Source organism: Piliocolobus tephrosceles, chromosome Y (genome assembly GCF_002776525.5).
Source record: "Piliocolobus tephrosceles isolate RC106 chromosome Y, ASM277652v3, whole genome shotgun sequence".
NCBI lineage: Eukaryota > Metazoa > Chordata > Mammalia > Primates > Cercopithecidae > Piliocolobus > Piliocolobus tephrosceles.
Genome location: NC_045456.1, coordinates 1,123,491 through 1,142,161, shown reverse-complemented (window position 1 = coordinate 1,142,161; position 18,671 = coordinate 1,123,491). Strand labels below are relative to the sequence as shown.

The window sequence follows — 18,671 nt, the reverse complement described above, 5'->3', positions numbered from 1 at the left end:
TCTTTCTTTTTTTTTTTTTTTTTTACCACTTCTTTACTTTCTGGCACCAAAACATGCTCTGGGTTCATCTTGTATTTTCCTTGGTTCCTTTTATTGAAAAACAGTACTTAGAAACCAAGATTTGAGTGCTTATATGTAAACATTGTTACTGAGATATCACATGTAAACACATATCTATATTTCTATCTACATCTATTTATCTGCATATACATGAATTTTAAAAATTGTGTGTCATTTTTCAGACCTCTGACTCTAATGCAGCACCACAGGGTTTATTCTAGCTTTCTCACTTTCTGTATTTGTAACTTCCTGCTCTGAAGGTGAGAACCCAGCTCTCATTACCTACAACAAATTTACTTACTTTGCTCCTGGAATACAAACACTTTTAGAATTGCTAACCCACAACCCTGAGAGAAACAAATTTACCACTGTGCTTTTCTGCTTTTAGTCTTAATAGTACCCAGTCAAAACATTGCTTTCCAAAGTGATTTAGGTCAGTTCTTTTTGCCTCACCAACTTCAGGGTGGTTATATGATTCATTTATAATACAGTGAGATTTGTCCCAGGCTGCATTCCTTCTTTTCTCCCACAACCTTGCTGATTTTTAAAAAATTACATACATTAAAATTCACTCTTTATGGTATACAGTTCTATTGATTTAGACAAATAGAGTTGTGTATCCACCACCAAAGTCCCTTACAAAATAGTCTCATCACTACAGAAATTCCCTTTTGCTGCCCCTTCATAGTCACCCCTACCCCACGCCTCAATTCTTGGTAACCACTGCTCCTGTTTTCCATCCCTATAGTTTTTGTCTTTTCCAGAGTATCAGACAAATGGAATCATGTAAAATGTAGCCTTTTGGGTCCAGCTTCTGTTATTCTGCAAAATGCGCTTAAGATTCATCCATGTTGTTACACAAATCAATAGTTCATTCATTTTTATTGCTGGGTAGTATTCCACTGTATGGATGTACCACAGTTTGTTTATCCATTCAACGGCTGGAAGACATTTGTGCTGTTTCCAGTTTTGGCCGTTATGCATAAATCTGCCATAAACACTCACGTACAGATTTTTGTGTGAACATCAGTTTTTGTTTCTCTCAAGTAGGTATCAAGGAGTGTGATTACTGGTACATATGGTAGGTATGTGTTTAACTTCACTGGAAGCTGTCAAACTCGTTTCCAAAGTGGCTGTGCCAGTTTCCACTCCCACTAGCAATATATGAGAGTTCTGGTCTCTCTGTGTCCTTGCCACTGTCATTTGGTTACTCTGCAATTTCAGCTCTACAAGGGGTTCTGGAAAAGTCATACATTTGAAGTTGCTTTGGTTATTTTTTCATCGTAAGAATGGGAGGAATGCTGTTTTTAACTCTACATCACAACTAGGAGCCAGAAGTGGAAAAACTTTAAGGAGGTAACACAAGTTTAACTGGGAAATCAAGGTCAAAAGGATATACTTACATTATTCTGGAATAAACAGAGCTGCATTGCATAGAGACACAATGTACAGGGAGATTAATGGAGATAAACACATCCCTTTCTTTGAGTAGTCTCCTTTAACTTTTTTCATGCCAAGTGACTAGCTCTCTTCCAGATGTTCCCAGAGAACTTTGCCTATAATTCACTGTGCTGATACTACACTACTTTGTCATTATTAACCAACAGGTTGTATATTTGAATTCTTATGAGATCAGAGAGATTATGTAAATAGATCTTGCCAAACATAACACAATGGGAGGAGTGGAGTCGGTGCATGCTATGCCCTACTTTAAGGTAGTTAAAATTAAAACTCATATATGTATTTGAAATGGAGCTTATGGTCCCTGATTCAACTGTGTGGTGTTTGGCTGTAGATTCTGTAAGCAGTGGTCAGCATAGTGCTAGCAGCAACACCTAGAAGGTGTCTGACATTTATTGAGTGAATGACTGAATGTCACAGAATCTGGCAGGAGATCCAAAGCAATAACAATTTGATTAAAATAGATTGTTTTCTTTTCTTATAATCTTTGTGAACCTCAACGGCTTTTTTATATCTTATGGAACTTCTTGTCCCATCACAGGTTTTGACAGTTTCTACATCTGCATGTCATGAGGAACTAAAATTGAAATAAAATTAAAATAATTGAAATAATAAAGAACGAGGCTCAATTTCCTAAAGTAGCACATGGACTATTTTTACATCAGTTGTTGAGTCAAATGATGACATAGGAAGCTTTTTCTTTCTTTTTTTTTTTTTTTGAGATGGAGTCTTGCTCCAGGCTGGAGTGCAGTGGCACAATTTCAGCTCATTGCAAGCTCCGCCTCCCAGGTTCACGCCATTCCCCTGCCTCAGCCTCCTGAGTAGCTGGGACTACAGGCACCCACCACCACACCCGGCTAATTTTTTTGTATTTTAGTAGAGACGGGGTTTCATCGTGTTAGCCAGGATGGTCTCAATCCCCTGACCTCGTGATCCACCCACCTTGGCCTCCCAAAGTGCTGGGATTATAAGCATGAGCCACTGTGCCTGGCCGAAGATTTGCTTTTTTGCCATATAATATACCTAGTTTGGTTTGGCAAATGGCAGAGAGAAATTTCCTTAAGATTAAAAATTACCTAGGCACCACTCATGTTCATCTGCATTATCTCACAAATTCTTGTAGGCTATGGGGCTATTTAAAGGAGATATTTGAGAGAACGGAAAGAGGTAGAATGGCTGTTTTAAGCTGCCATTCATTCCTAAATGGTGATTTGGAATTTTAGATTAAGATCAATACTTGGAGGTACATGCAGAGGTGACAAGGTAGAATCTAAGAATTGTCCTGCAGTCCAAACCGGGTGAGTGTTTTTAAGAAAAATTGAAGGAACAGCAAGAGATTTTTTTTTTTTTTTTTTTTTTACTTCTTGGTTGTCATTTTATCTCTAAAGGATTGAGGAACTTTTCTTGAGGTAGAGTGGGAGCAAGAGGAAAATTATAGGTTAGGAGATAAAAAACCTTTTGGGCAGAGGAAAGACTGTGGTAATGGAGCCAACAGATCTCAAGGTGGGAAGGATACATTTATACAGAAGGAAAAACTCAGCTCTAACAAAGAATTCCCTGGGGCAGGTAAGACAGAAGAATAAATTAGGTACAAAGCACAAGAATCCCTGAAAAATTGTAATGTGAATGTAACCAGCTGTTTTCTCTGAGCTAGACATTCCATATCCACTTAGCTCATGGTCACCCATCATCAACATGACATTGGCCAAGCTTACAGTAGTCAGTCAGCACTATATTTTCTATCTCTGTTAGTGATACTTAAAAAAAAATAGAGTCTTCTTGTTTATGCTTCTGTTTACCCTACTGTCTGTACTTCTTTTCTCTGGTTTACTTTTTATCATCCAAAAAACCCAAAACAAAACAAAACTAGTCTGTAGTAAAATTTATCTGAGTCAGTTTCAACCCAGTGTTTCAAATACCACACATCCACACCACCAAAGCATTCCTTATTTCTTGATTTAATTAATATATCTTTATGCCAAGTTAATTTGAAATCTTGCTTCAATTTTCCCTTCATGCGATTAGGCACTTAAGAATTAGGTCTCAAAGGCCGATTTACATAAGTAATGAAGAACTTGATTTACCCTTTCCATGTTGCCTTTTCCCTCTATTGTGTAAATAAATGTTGTAATATACATGCAGCCTTCATTGCAAGTCCTTTACCTTTTCTAGCACTTACAAATATTAATACTGAAATACCAAAGAGTTCTGGCTTTCATGGGTACATTGCTGCCACATCTTATCAGTTCACAAAGGAAGAAATACGAATTTCATGTGAAAAGGCAGGGTTTGGGAGGATGCTATTTAGAAATGACAATGGCTGAAAAGCTAATGTGTTGATCAGACTTCTACAGCTTTGAAAAATAATGGAGGCACTCTCTCTCTGCATGGTTGTCACTGTATAGTCCAGAACATAAATCCATAGCATTTAAGATGACAAGACCTTGTATTTACATAGAGACTTTCTCCAAGGAATTCACATCACTCCTTAGGAATGGCTCCATTAATTCTTACAGCTTAGGGAACTAGAGTGGGAAGATATATCTTTACGGCTAGTTGTCATAAATGAAGAAACCATGCCTGAGGTAGATTTGTAACTTTCTCAAGGTCACTCTAGCCAAACTGAATTACCAGAAGCATGGAAATCCAGAGTAGTATCAATTTCCCATGTTGGGGGAGGAATGTATGTGTCACATGGGGTTGGTGAGGAACATGGCTTTTCAGAAACTGTCTTCTATCATTTTTACTCCCCTGTGTCATCTATGACTGAGAGACATTATCTTTGGTTAGCTTTTCCCAAACCACGATCCTCTGAACACGGGGCTATGCAAGACGCCAGTAGACCTTCAAAAAGAAAAAAGGCTCCCATGGCCAAATAAGTGTGAGAACTGCTTCATGCTATAACCACTCCTTGGTGATTCATAATTCCTATTAGTGCAGTAAAAGCTCTGAGAAGCCCTGTAGTGAAGATTACCTAAGTTTGCTTAGTGTACAGTCCCCCAGACTTATTTGACCGTGGAAGTAAAGCTTTTTTTATACAGCACCTTTTAATGATTTATAGAACTGCTTTTCAATGGATCACATTCTGGGGAAATATATTTCTTCTATAAAAGCTCTGGGGAGGAAATGCTGCTCTAAATTCCTTTTTGTTCTTTGATATTGCCGGGCCCACCCTCTGTATTGAGGCCTCATTCACAGATGACTCGGGTGGTATTTGAGCCTTTGAGATGCAGCAGATACTCTCAGTGTTGAAAGTTAAGGTTCTATGAAAGGAATGAAATGGTGTTAAAAACGACCAGGAGCAATGCCATAGCTTTGTGCTCCAATCTCCTTCCCATACCTGCCTAGTTCTAGTTTATTATACACTCTGATATGGGGACATTTGTTTGGAATGACGGTACAGTGTGCTGTGTGCTGGGCACTGAGGGAATGAACAATGACAGATCAAGTAGCGCATCTGGTGCAGACCAAGCACCAAGAAGGAGTCAAGAACCAATGGGACAAGAACTAACAGGAGTTCAGCACTGTGGTACAGAATAGAGTATGGCTCTGGAAATTCAGGGGACTACAGAAAATGGGGAGACAAGAAATATGTCGTTCAGACAGAGCGGTAAGAATTTTATGTAGACCAAACCTTAATAGACTGTCATGGGGCATCCCAGGTAAGGTTTCAGGGCAAGGGCAGGGTTCAAGATGAAATTCCACCAAGAGATTTCATTCAGGTTGCTCTTGTACATTGGTTAGGCAAGTCAGCAATAGCATGTTTTAGTCATTGTCCTACAGGCTATGATACAAATGTTGCTTTGAAAGTTGCTAACCAAAAACTATTTGGAAAATAGGTGTCTGAGATAGAGACCAATAGCCAGCAGAAACTTATTTTTATAGGAAAAAAACACTATGTTGAAATGATCAGCTGTCTTAATAAAAAAGATAGAGTGAGAATACATAGATGTTGGGTCATGTTCAGATGCTAATTCTCCTTCCCTCCTTCCTCCTAGCCAATCAATGATGTCCTCTCTCTCCCAACATATAGATCTTATCTCTACCTTGCTCGAGCGCGGCAGGAGCTTATTCTCCAAATGCTATTTTAATTCTTTTGGAATTAGATAAGAAGGAGGCACCTGAAGGATATTATTGGAAAGTGACAGGAGGCCAAGTAGGGGAGACTAAGAGGGTAAATTGGGGCCAGCTATGAGGTAGGTGTGTAACTTTCTCAAGGTCTCTGTGGCCAAACTGAATTACCAGAAGTGTGGAAACCTAGAGTAATATCAACTTCCCATGTGGGGAAAAACTAGGAGGAGGACTTTGGCTCATTAGAGAGTTATATATCATGTCATGAGTTTTTGTTGTCTGGAATTTTGTTTGGATGTTGTCTGTGGGGTTTCTGTTTGTTTGTTTGGATTTCGTTGTCTGGAAATGAGGGGCCAGCAAAGTTTTGAAGTCGGGTTGTGGCATTATTGAATGTTATCAACCTGCTCAGCTATTTAACCACTCTTGCATTGCCCTCAGCCTATCGTTCCTACCAAATGAAGGACGCTCTTCTCTGGGAAATAGCCTGAACCATACAGAGAATGAAGCAAATAAGATAGGTAATCATATTTAGTGAGTCTTAGGTCATGTTTAAACACGGTAAGTAAATGGGATTACTATATGTATTTTCTTTGATTATAGTAATAACCAAGAGGTAGGTTATTATTGTTATAATCAATTATGATGCACACTAAGCAAATGCAGAAAATTTAATATTAGGCCAGCCAGAAAATTTGTTGGGTTTACTTAAGAGTAGGTTTTCTTAAGAGCAGAAAGACCATTCTCTTCTGGGCTGGTGACCCTAAAGATAAATGGGGCTGTCTGATGGCCTTTCATTCCACACATATACTATGCATGGGTGTGTAAGTCCAATCCTCTAAGAAGCAGATGTCAAGACAGGATTAAATGTACACAGCTTTTGGAGCTGAGAAAGGCTGAGAGAGCCATTAGGCCACAATCCAAGTGTGACCTGAGTGAAGGGGGAGGACAAGAGATTTGGTGAAAAAATTTTAGACTCGTGTGCAGTCAAAAAAAAAAAAAAGGTTTGACGAGGTTGTCAAGATGTCCCCCAACCAACCTTGGCCATCGGAGAATAATGTCTCTTAGGAATGGGACCGCTTTACTTAGTACCCATACTGGGCTCAGTCATTGGTGAGAAGCAGCCAGTGGGAGGTGTGCCCTGCACAAATGCAGTAATGAATTTCAAAGTCCAGCAGCTAGGGCCCAGGTCCCTGGCAGCTGGAAGTCTGAAAGGTGCATTTTATTGGCTGCAACAATGTATATGATTCAAGCTTCCCCTGAGACTGGAGACTGTACTTCTACTTATTGCATTCAGAGGGAGAGTTTCACAAAGAAGGAGAGACCTGCCTTTAGAAATGGGAGGATGAGGGCAATTCAGAGACGGTCATGTCGGTAACATATGAACATGCCACTTGACTGCTTAGATTAGGCTGATTTGCAGCTCATTTTAATACATTCAGAAAACTCCATGGCATCTAATGTCTTCTTGCTTAAAAAGAAAAGTGATTTTACAGAGAGGGAAAAGGTAAAATGTTATTTTCAATTTCTAGGAAAAACTGTCAGATTCAGGAAGTTTTTGACACTTCATTATAGGTGGAAGCACTTTGTGTAGTCTCTTTACATTTTATACTCAAGATAACTTTTGGACTGATACAATTGTTCTAAAATAATGCTGTCGTCAAATGAGAGGCAAAAACAATTAGAAGACACTTTTGTTTGAAATCAGTATGACTGCATAAAATGTATTAATAAAACACAGTGAATAATCTTGATCTCTTGATAAATTGCCCGCTCTGGAGAGCATGGGCAGCTCTTGCAGCATCTATTGAGAAAACAAAGAAATCCTGTCAAGATGACATCTGCTTCTTCTGTGGAACATGTTAGGAGTCAGGAGGTTTTGAATATGATGCAGTTAGCAGCATCGTGTACTTAATCAGCTGGCAAGGATGAAGGCTTGTCTTCCTTTGGGGGCCTCCACGGATTCTAGAATGCCGCTCACATTTGGATTTACCTGAAAATCAGCATGGCATTTAGCTCAAAGAAGCCAATTGAAAGTGCTATCCCCAACCTGGCATGTCTAAGGGCGTTGCTGGCTGTGTGCCAATTAACTGTGGTAAGATGGGGCTGGGGTGGTGTATCAGTTAACTATGGCCACAATAATGTGTATACCAACCAACCACAGCATCAAACAACAAAACGGCAAGTAACATTATCAGCAAACAACAAAAAGTGAGTATTTGGCTCACAAATCTGGAGGTTGCTTGGAGTTACCAGATCTGGGCTGGGTTCAGCTGGGGGCAATTTGGTTTTGTTCTATGTGTTTTTCATCTTCCACCTGGGACCAGTGGGATGGTCTAGGTATGTTCTTCTTATTTGCCATCTTGTGATGGCAAGGACACGAGAGAAAGCAGAAACACGAGTTCTTTTAAGGCCAAGGTTTGGAACTGACATACTGTCACTTCTGCCTCATTTTATTGGCCAAAGCAAGTCACATGGCCAAAATGACAGTCAAGAGGCAGATAAGTATATTCTGCCCATAAAGAGGCCATGGCAAGGGTGTGGATGCAGAGAGTTGTGATGAATTGAAGCGAAATAGGGAGTCTACCAGAGGGACAAATTAGACCTGTCCACTTTGATCTCTTGTTTAATCCAAGTTACCTAGGAAAACTCTGAGCGACGCAGTCCCAAGCAGGGCACAGGTTCTTGACTCTCCTTCTGTGGTAGAAGCTGTTAGCCATTCACTAAAATCCACAGCCACTTCTTGGGAACACAGCTTTTCTGCCGTTCATGTGAGGTCATGTGACTGAGTTATGGCCAATTAAATTTCAGTGAAAATTTCATGTCTGGCCCAATAAACTTTCCTGTTCATGTGTCTCTATGAGCTTTTGCTCTTCCAGCTGACAAAGACGATGATACCTCAGGTTATCTCCGAGCCATATGTTGAAGGTGGCACAGATGTTGTCAACCTACTTTCCCAAATGATTGTCTGGAAACAGAGCAACTCCACCTCATTCTGCCCTAAGCCTGTACTTACTTTGGACCGTTATATGGTGAGAGAAATGAAGTTTCATTGTGTTGAACCATTATAGTTTTGGATCATTTAACAGCTTGCTTAGATTGACCTAACTAATACATCTGTCATATCTCCATCTTGCTCCTTACCTCCTGTACCTGTTTACTCCTGACCTCTGGCTCACCTATTCTCAGCTTTAGATTTGACTTTTCAATGTGATAATAAAATAATATCTTCCTTTCAGACTCTTACTGCTTCTTCCTGGACACTTTTTTTTTTTTTTAATTTAGAGCCTGTGGCTCTAGTTGCTCTGGGATGCTCTTAAAAACTACCATTCCAGGAGGAGGAGGAGGAGGAGGAGGAGGAGGGACTCGGCGGGAGGATGGGCTTGCTCTCAATTTTGCGCAAGTTGAAAAGTGCACCAGACCAGGAGGTGAGAATACTTCTCCTGGGCTTGGATAATGCTGGCAAGACCACTCTTCTGAAGCAGCTTGCATCTGAAGATATCAGCCACATCACACCTACCCAGGGTTTCAACATCAAAAGTGTACAATCACAAGGTTTTAAACTGAATGTCTGGGACATCGGTGGACAGAGGAAAATCAGACCATACTGGAGGAATAATTTTGAAAATACCGATATTCTTATATATGTAATCGACAGTGCAGACAGAAAAAGATTTGAAGAGACGGGTCAGGAACTAGCGGAATTATTGGAGGAAGAAAAACTAAGTTGTGTGCCAGTGCTCATCTTTGCTAATAAGCAGGATTTGCTCACAGCAGCTCCTGCCTCTGAAATTGCAGAAGGACTGAACCTGCATACCATCCGAGACCGAGTCTGGCAGATCCAGTCTTGCTCAGCTCTCACAGGAGAGGGCGTTCAGGATGGCATGAACTGGGTCTGCAAAAATGTCAATGCAAAGAAGAAATAAAATCTAGACGAATGGAGACGCGGGAGCTGCGGGAGCCGAATTCGGTCCTGAAAAACACTAATTTGCTGCTTTCTGACCAAATGTTTTTCCATCTGTGTACAGCTACAGCTGTTTGAAGGGAGGGAACAACACAGTTTAGAAAGAATCCCCATTCCAGCAGTAGATTTAACTGATCTCTGAGGTTCACTATCCTTTTTCAAATAAAGGAATTATATTATTTCCTCTGCATAACTGAAATAGTAAAAAAAAAAAAAAAAAAAAAAAAAAAACTACCATTCCATCCAGAAACATGCCAGCTCCCATGATTCTATCCCTGAATTATCTAGTATAGTTTATCCCTGCTGCTTGTCCTTCACAACAGGGGATCAGACATTTTGTCCCCAGACTAAACATCTGTCATCAGGACCACACTGGTGTGGAAAGAACATATAGGATTTAATGTAGAACATGCCTGAGTTTGAATCATGGCCCTGGTACTTACCAGTGGTGTGATTTTGAGCTCAATGTTTAGCTTCCCTGGGCCTCCATATCTTCTTTTGGAAATGGAGGTAATAATAATCTACTTTATAAAGTTGGTCTTAAGGATCAAATGAGATAATGAATTTATTATTTTTAGCACATTGTACCCAATAAATAACATTAATTTCAGTACCATCTGTATAATTATTATTACTACATGTGATAGATTGATTGTCCTGAATTTTCAGTCTTTTTTTTTTTTTTGAGACGGTGTCTTATTCTGTCACCCAGGCTGGAGTACAGTAGCATGAGCTCAGTTTACTCCAATCTCTGCCTCTCGGGTTCAAGCAATTCTCCAGCCTCAGCCTCCTGAGTAGCTGGGATAGTAGGTGTGCGCCACCATGCCTGGCTAATTTTTGTATTTTTAGTAGAGATGGGATTTTGCCATGTTGCCCAGGCTGGTCTCGAACTCCTGACCTCAAGTGATCCGCCTGCCTCAGCCTCCCAAAGTGCTGGCATTACAGGCATGAGCCACTGCATCTGGCCAATTCTTTTTGTAACCATGCTCTTTGCCATGTAACTTTAAGGTCCTTCTCTGATTACCTCATTTTGAGTGGAGTATTTTCTCTTGGCCTTGACTTGGGCTTGGCCATGTAACTTCCTTTGGCCAAGCTGTGATGCATGTAGGGATTTTTAATCATTTCACGTATATTAAAAATTATAACACCACTTTGTACCCCATAAATAAATACAACCATAATTCGTCAATAATAAATAAATAAATACAATGTGCTAAGTAGGGTCTATTCTTTTAAACCCCTGCTATTTCCATTAGAAACACAGATTATGGCTAGCCTTCCAATGCCATGAGGAGGATGAGAGACATGTGGAGCAGAGCAGCTTCAGCCAATGCAGGCTGAAGCAGAGCCGTCTTATAGCTCATAGATTTGTGAAAATTTTTTGGAAGCTCCTAAGGCTTGGAGTGATTTGTTATATAGTGTTATTGTGATCATATCTAACTGTTACATTTGGAATAGTTAGAAGCCCATGTTAGACATTTTGATAACCCTGAAAGAACCCAAGGTAACGTCATTTGTCTTGGGCCTCCAGAGATACCTGGGGTCATGTCTGAGCTCTGTGGCACAACTCCACAAGCAGAGTGCATATGTAGAAGATGGGTAACTGTGAAAACTGGAAATCATCCTTACATCCTCCCACTGTGCTAAGCAAACCACTGCAGTGTTTTGTAGGTACTTGATAAATGACAAGTTGCTTTAAGTTGGTTATGTTTCAACCATTCTTTTTTATGTATGCCAGCAATTCTCAAACATTATTACTAATTAGAATTACCACAAGAGTTTCTAAAACAATACTGCTGCTTGGGTTCCACTCCTGACCTACTGAATTTTAGGGGGTAGGTAGCACATTGATGTGTTTAAAAAATTCTTCAAGTAAAAGTAATGTACAGACAAGGTTGAGAAAAATTGACTTTTTTTCAGAGCACACATTTCTTTTTCAATTTAGGTGAAATTCAAAAACATATAATTAACCATGTTTAAAGTAAACAATTAAGTGGTAGTTAGTAGATTCATAATGTTGTGCGATTATCACCTTTATTTAGTCCCCAAACATTTTCACCATCCCCAAAGGAGACCCTGTATCCACTAAGCAGCCATCCTCCAATTCTTCGTATCCCCCTGTACCTGTTTACTCCTGACCTCTGGCTCACCTGTTCTCAGGTTTAGATTTGACTTTTCCATGTGATAATAAAATAGTGTCTTCCTTTTGGACTCTTACTGCTTTTTCCTGAACAATTTTTATTCAGAGCCCGTGGCTCTAGTTGCTCTGGGATGCTCTTACAAACTACCATTCCACCCAGAAGGATACCAGCCACCAAGATTCTATCTCTGAATTATCTGGTATAGGTTACCCCTGGGAACCATTAATTTGATTTCTGTCTATGGATTAGCCTATTCTGGATATTTCATGTAAGTGGAATAATACAAAGTGTGAACTTTTGCGCCTGGCTTCTCTCATTAAGCATAATGTTTTCCACGTTCATCTACATTGTAGCATGGGTCAATGCTTCATTTCTTTTTATGGTTGAATAGTATTCCATTTTATGGATATACGACATTTTGCTTATCCATTCGTTCAATGATGGACATAGGTTGTTTCTACCTTTTGGCTAGATGCTATAAATATTTGTGTATAAATATTGAACACCTGTTTTCAATTCTTTTGGGTATGTTCCTAGGGGTGGAATTGCTGGGTCATATAATTCTATGTTAAATTTTTTGAGGAATCCCCAAACTATTTTTCATGGCAGATATACCATTTTACATTTTCACTAGCAAAGTATAAGGGTTCTAATTTCTCCACATCCTGGCCAACACTTGTTTCTTTAAAAAAAGTATTATAGCCATATCATAATTGTGAGAGTTTTAAAAAAATACTCTGGATACTAGACCCTTATAAATTTTTCCACCATTTTGTGGGTTGTTTTTTCACTTTCTTGATGGTATCCTTTGATTCACAAAAGTTTTTTTAATTTTGATGAGGTCAAATTTATCTATTTTTCATTGTTGTTGCTTGTGTTTTTGGTCATATCTAAGAATCCATTGTCAAATTCAAGGCCATGAATATTTACTCACATGTTTTCTTTTAAGAGTTTTTATAGTTTTAGGTTTTATATTTAAGTCTTTGATCCATTTTGAGTTGATTTTTGCAGATGGTATGAGATAAGGGTCCAACTTCATTCTTTTGCATATGGATATCCAGTTGGCCTAGCATCATTTGTTGAAGAGACTATTCTTTGAGAATCACTGATTTTGGTAAGAAATTCTCACAGTTGTCACTCAGGGAGACTCGAGTGAGGCTTTGAGTGTAAGACTCTTTGTACTGAGTCCTTCATTGGAAGGAGGAGAGGTTCTGTTACAAAAAGAGAGAGCAAAAACAGGGACAAGTGGGAAGAATGGAAGTAAAATTGACACGGAAGTTGGCCTCTTGGAGAGATTATAGCAGTCTAGAAACATTGCCAAAGGAATGTGATAATTTCTAACTTCTAGATTTTTTTGTTATCAATGAATTCATAGGCATGTATAGATCCATTGGGAATCCAGATGGCTGTTGAAAACTTGGCAAACAGTTAGCTATTATCCAGTTAATTAGATAGCTACCATATGCAGCAGAATCATACTTAAATTGGTTAAGGGTTTGAAAATAGGGATCAGACTTGGGGAAGAGGCCTACCCACAGTGAGGCTAGGCAAGGCAAAGTATGGTAGATTGATGATTAAAATGGCTACATTTCTTCACCCCTTCATGTATATAGGCCTTTTGCAATGTGACTTCTGCAATGTGAGCTCCTTCCATCAAGAGGTAAAGCTAATTTCTCATACTTTGAATCTGGGCTGACCTCATGATTCTCTTTGGCCAACAGAATGCAGCAGAAATGACTCTGTGCTATCTCCAAGCCTAGGCATCAAGATGCTTTGTTCACTTCTGCTTTGTCTTACAGCCTTGACTCCCTTCCATGAGAACAAGTCCTTGTTGGAGGCTAGGAGACTTTGTGGAGGTGATCTGAGGCACCCCAGTCAACAACCAATCAACCTCCGCAAGCAGAGCCAATTAGCCCACCCACAGCTAACCAAGATTCCATGAGACAGCCCAGCTGAGACCAGAATAACTGTCCATCTGAGCCCAGCCCAACTTGCCAGTCCTCAGAATTATGATATAGTTGTTATTTTAAGCCACTAGTTTTGGAGGTGATTTGTTAAACAGCAACAACAATACACAGGGTATCAATGTCCTGCTAAATGGGCTGTGGATAAGGATGGAATTTCTCAGGTCCAAGGCTAGGGTAAGGTAAGGGAGGTGCCCAGGGAACATTTAAGGCAGCACTCACTCTCAGGGTCATGAAAGAGCAGGTTGGCACTTTTGTTCTCCTGAGAGTGAGTGCCTCTTTAAGAGTGAGGTGCTCAGGCACAAAAGTTAAAGAATCACCACTTTCAAGTGCCGATGCTATACTTCGTCCTGCCTTTTTCTTCTATTCTAGATGGGCGGTGTTGATAGTGAGAGCTAAGGAACGCAAGTAAGGCAGATGGGACCACAGAGAATAAGAGTGATGGCGAGGAAGCTATGGATCAGGTTACAGGTATTCTAAGTTATTGTCTTGGGTTGGGGTTGTTGGGGAAGACATAAGATTTCAGATAAGGCTGCTGGTAAAGGAAATCCCAGTTGCAACAGAGGAACCCAGCTACTGTGTTTGGAACAATATATTCCAAACTTGTGCATATGTCAGGAACTAAAAGAGCCCTCAACCTGGGCTGCTAGTTGACTCAGTTGAGCTATGGAGAGCAAGTAAGGACATGGGAAGGGAGCCAGGCTGTCATCAGCTCTGTACACACCCACTCCTTGGCCTATTGCTCCTTTGACTTGTTAGTCAGAGGACTTGTTTGACTCGTTAGAACAAAATGGTTAGAATACAAGAAATAATGGGCCACTTTTAGAAAAGAGCTGCCTTGCAGAAGATGCTTCAGAACAATTTTTCATGATCAGCAGCAATAGATTCTTTGCTCCAATTACAGCTGCCACAACTTACACATTGCATTGAGTAGTGACAAGCAATTTCAGAAGTGACAAGGACAGACCATAGCCATGCTTGCAAAACCTGGGTCAGACTTAACAATGATAATTTCTAGACTCTCACATCATCACCATGTTTATTGTAATAAATAACGACGACGATGGCTTTTTAGAGTTGGGGATGGGAGTTGCCCAAACAATGAAGTAGAAAAATAATAGGAGTATGTATTCGTTGGGCTAAGATGTGAACAGTTTTGAAGATACAATTTACATTGTAAACAATGAAGCATCTTGGATAATAAAGGCTTATTTGAGACAAGCTTTCAATTCTTAGCTTGTCAGTCTTTCTGGAATATCCTCACCTCTCTATAAATTGGAAAACACAAGCCTTTCCAGACCTGGGTAGTTAATGAGACCAGAGGAAAGACCATTTGGTAGCCTCATGGTTCCATCTCCAGAAACCCTGCTTCTCACTAAGCAAAGGTGAACTCCCTACTCCTCCATCCTCTTTGGTATTATCTTTATCCAGTCTGAGATTGTTCCGGCCCTCAGTTACCATTCCCCTGCTAGTTTACCTTTTAACATTTCCCAGTCTTCCTCCTTGGACACAGTTTCATTGTAAATGAATGCTTTTAATCTAGTTATACAACTGCCCCCTCTCCTCCCATCCTTGAAACTACAACCACGTGAATGCTGTTCATTACAACCACTCCTCAGAGACCTGGGACCTAGGGATGACTTGGCATTCTCCCAGAGTAGCCAGGCCATTGCTATTTTGCTCTTATTAGGAAACCACTCTTTCTATAGGGCTCACACAAACCAGTCATTCCTGAGACCTCTTTCTTTGCACTGTCATCTACAGTTGGAGAGTCACTGAGGACCTTGCCCTTGGCTCTTTCTCACCTTTTTCCATTCTATCCAAATGTGATTATTATACCAGATAATCTGAATGATAGGTGGGGATGGCAGAGCCCATTTCAAAGTCATCTCTCTTAACTTGTGTGTCATTGCTGAAGTTTGGTATTTTTTGTCTAATATTTCAAATCTACACAAATTTTCACTGGATATAATTTGACTCATAGAACTTAAGGAAGCTTGGGTGGCCATCTTCTTTATAACTAAGTCCCTACCTACGAAAATGCTTTCAGAACTCTGGAGAGAGGAACTTCACGCTTCCCCTCAATGTGTTGCTACTGTGTTTAAGTTAGTTGCTTTGATGGTAGTCTTCTGAAGTCAGAGACCATTATCACTCTCTATCCTCCATTGTGCCTCACCTTCTGCCTGGTACAGAGTAAATTCCTGTTGGTGTGCTGGTGCGATTTTTAAACTTTGATACAATGGGAGATGGACAGGTAGTTAAACTATCTTTCCTTTTAAAAAAATAAAAATAAAAATTCTGAATGCCCAGGCTAACTGTCATTCGCTTGGCCTACATTCTCCATATAGGAGTATACAGAATATGGAAAGTAGACTTGATTTTTTCCTTAGCCAATTTTGAGCTCAAAAGAATCTGATGACTGCTAAGAAAGAAAAACCAATGGGAAACTGATGTATAATTTATTTGCTACCCGGTACCCACAGGAAACATCTGTTGTGACTTTATAAGCCTGTACAAATTCAAAACAAGATAAGTAAAGAAAATGTGTCTATTTAAGACAGCATAGCAGTCTTCTCTAAGCACATTAAGGAGAGAGATGTCTGCAGCTTTATTTGGCAATTGTATGTAATCTCACAGGCAACACAGCTATTTTATTCATTTAATTAAAAATGGAAACTGTATTATAACGAAAAAAGGAAGCTGTGGAAACTGATGAACCACACTCCCTGAGTTCCCAATCTATTTCTTTCATGTTGTGTGCTTAAGTTTTCCTGGCAATTAAGATGTTTAAAACAATGGAACCAAAGTACAGAGTTATGGGACGGCTGGTTAATTTCCTCATAAAGTTATTTCTTTTAAATCCCTTGCCAGTTACTCGGTAAGCAAAAAAACTTAAACATCAATGTTAATTACCTTTATTAGTGCTGACAACTGTAGTTTCCTGTAATGATCAGGTTTGTTCTCTGAATCATTTGGTGAGCTAAGTTGTAAATTATTATTGGGTACGAGTGCTACTTTACCACAGATGGAAATACTTTTTTTTTTTTTTGAGATGGAGTCTCGCTATGTCTCCCAGGCTGGAGTGCAGTGGTGCGATCTTGGCTCACTGCAACCTCTGCCCCCTGGGTTCAAGTGATTCTCCTGCCTCAGCCTTCTGAGTAGCTGGGATTACAGGCATGCACTACCATGCCTGGCTAATTTTTGTATTTTCAGTAGAGACAGTGGTTTGTCATGTTGGTCAGGCTGGTCTTGAACTCCTAACCTCAGGTGATCCATCCATCTCCGCCTCCTAAAGTGCTGGGATTACAGGCATGAGTCACTGCACCCAGCCAGATGGAAATACTTTGCAAATTCTGTTTTTCACAAGATTTGTCAACAAAATCCTCAATGTTCAGACCAGCTTGTTATACCCATCTGTAAATACTATGTAAGAAATCCATCTGTCTGTTTACCTATTTACTAATCATTGCGTCCATCATCAGTGTGTTTCAGCTAAAGACAGTATGATTCTGAATATGATGCTGCCTCAGGACTGTGACAGAGTTTCTGCTTGGCTCTGAGTCACTGTGAAACACTGGGCAAGCCACTTTATGTCTTTGGATTATATTTGGCCCATGTGTCAAATAAGAGAGTTGAATTAGATGTTTCTTACCTTGAAATCTGGGTATAATACGAGGCCAGCTAGGTCCAGCCCTTAAATAAAAATCTCCCCTGGTCTAGTCAGGTGGGTATCAGGCCGACATAATAAGAGCTACCTCTGGTTTGATACTGTAAAGATCATAAAACAGTAATTAGTTTTATGTCTCCATCCAACCCCCCAACTCCAAGCAGTACCAGAGTGAGGGTCAGATAAATTACTAATTACTACTCTTGGATCGGTTGTAAGAAGACTTAGCCCTTGGATCATTGTGGAAGAGAATCACATGTCTGAACAGCAGCCTGTGTCTGGATATAATAATAACCAACCGTTATATTTGTATAGTGCTTTAAGCTTTTCTAAGTATTTCACGTATGTTTTCTCCTTTTACCCAGAATAGAATGAGGGCGATGATGAAGATGGTCTGGAAGCACATTTTCAAGGAACACGAGTTGAGGTTTTCAATCTTAGGCAAAATGAAGGGCTGCATTTTTCCTCAGGGATGAGATTGCACTTACGTTGTTCTTCCTGAATTTCATTAGCTTCTCACTCCCAACTTGAAAGAAGACTGTTCAAGTTGAAAGGCAATGAAGACACTGAGAATGTGGCAGCAAATGCTGAACGTAAAGTTGAAAAAAAAATGGAAGGCTTCCCTTGGAGTTGAAAAAAAAATAATGGTCTTGGCACTGTAATCATTGGGTTTGGGTACTGAAACAGCCTACAGATTGTCAAAACCAGGGAAATTGCATGAATCTGAAACTTAAGGCCAGAACTGCTTGAAAAAATAGATTCAAGGATGTGGCCAGGTTGCTGAGATGAATTGTACAAATTTAGCAGTGGTAACTTAATTCTTTTTTTTCCCACTGTTCTTCAATAACGAAACCTCCAAAACACTAAAACACTATCAGGGCTCAAAACAGATGGGAAAAGCAGATGCACCTTGAGTCTTCCTTCAGGCAGAGTTCCTGAACACCCTGGGAGATGGGTGAAGAGGGATGTATTTTGGGGGTCACTGTGGATTTGTCCATCTCAAAAACAGGAATCTGGCTTGCCTAACCAATGGCAAGATTAATGATTGCACTTAAAAAACCTGGTTACATGATTTCTGTTATAATCATTACAAACAAAGTGTATATGTACATACTTATGAATGTGTATGGATACACATATATATGTATATGTATATATTTTTATCCCCCTTAAAGTGGTGGTGATTTAGGTTTTGGATTTGCTTTGTCATATTTTAATCTGCTTCTGTCAGGGTTGTTGGAACTTTGAAAAAAGCCTTATGGATTTCCTTTGGCTACAATAATATTTTAAAGGTCTTGCAAGTGAGCTCAGGCTCAGACTGTCGGGGCGGGGGGGGGGGGGGGGGG

General features: G+C 39.9%; 1 pseudogene across 1 annotated transcript; it reads left to right on the top strand.

Annotated features, from left to right (window-relative positions):
• The first annotated feature begins 8,929 nt into the window (after nt 1-8,929).
• LOC111536277 lies at nt 8,930-9,743 on the top strand (annotated as a pseudogene). Its single transcript, XR_002729694.2, has one exon. The product of XR_002729694.2 is annotated as an ADP-ribosylation factor-like protein 3 pseudogene (transcript).
• The last annotated feature ends 8,928 nt before the right edge of the window (nt 9,744-18,671 follow it).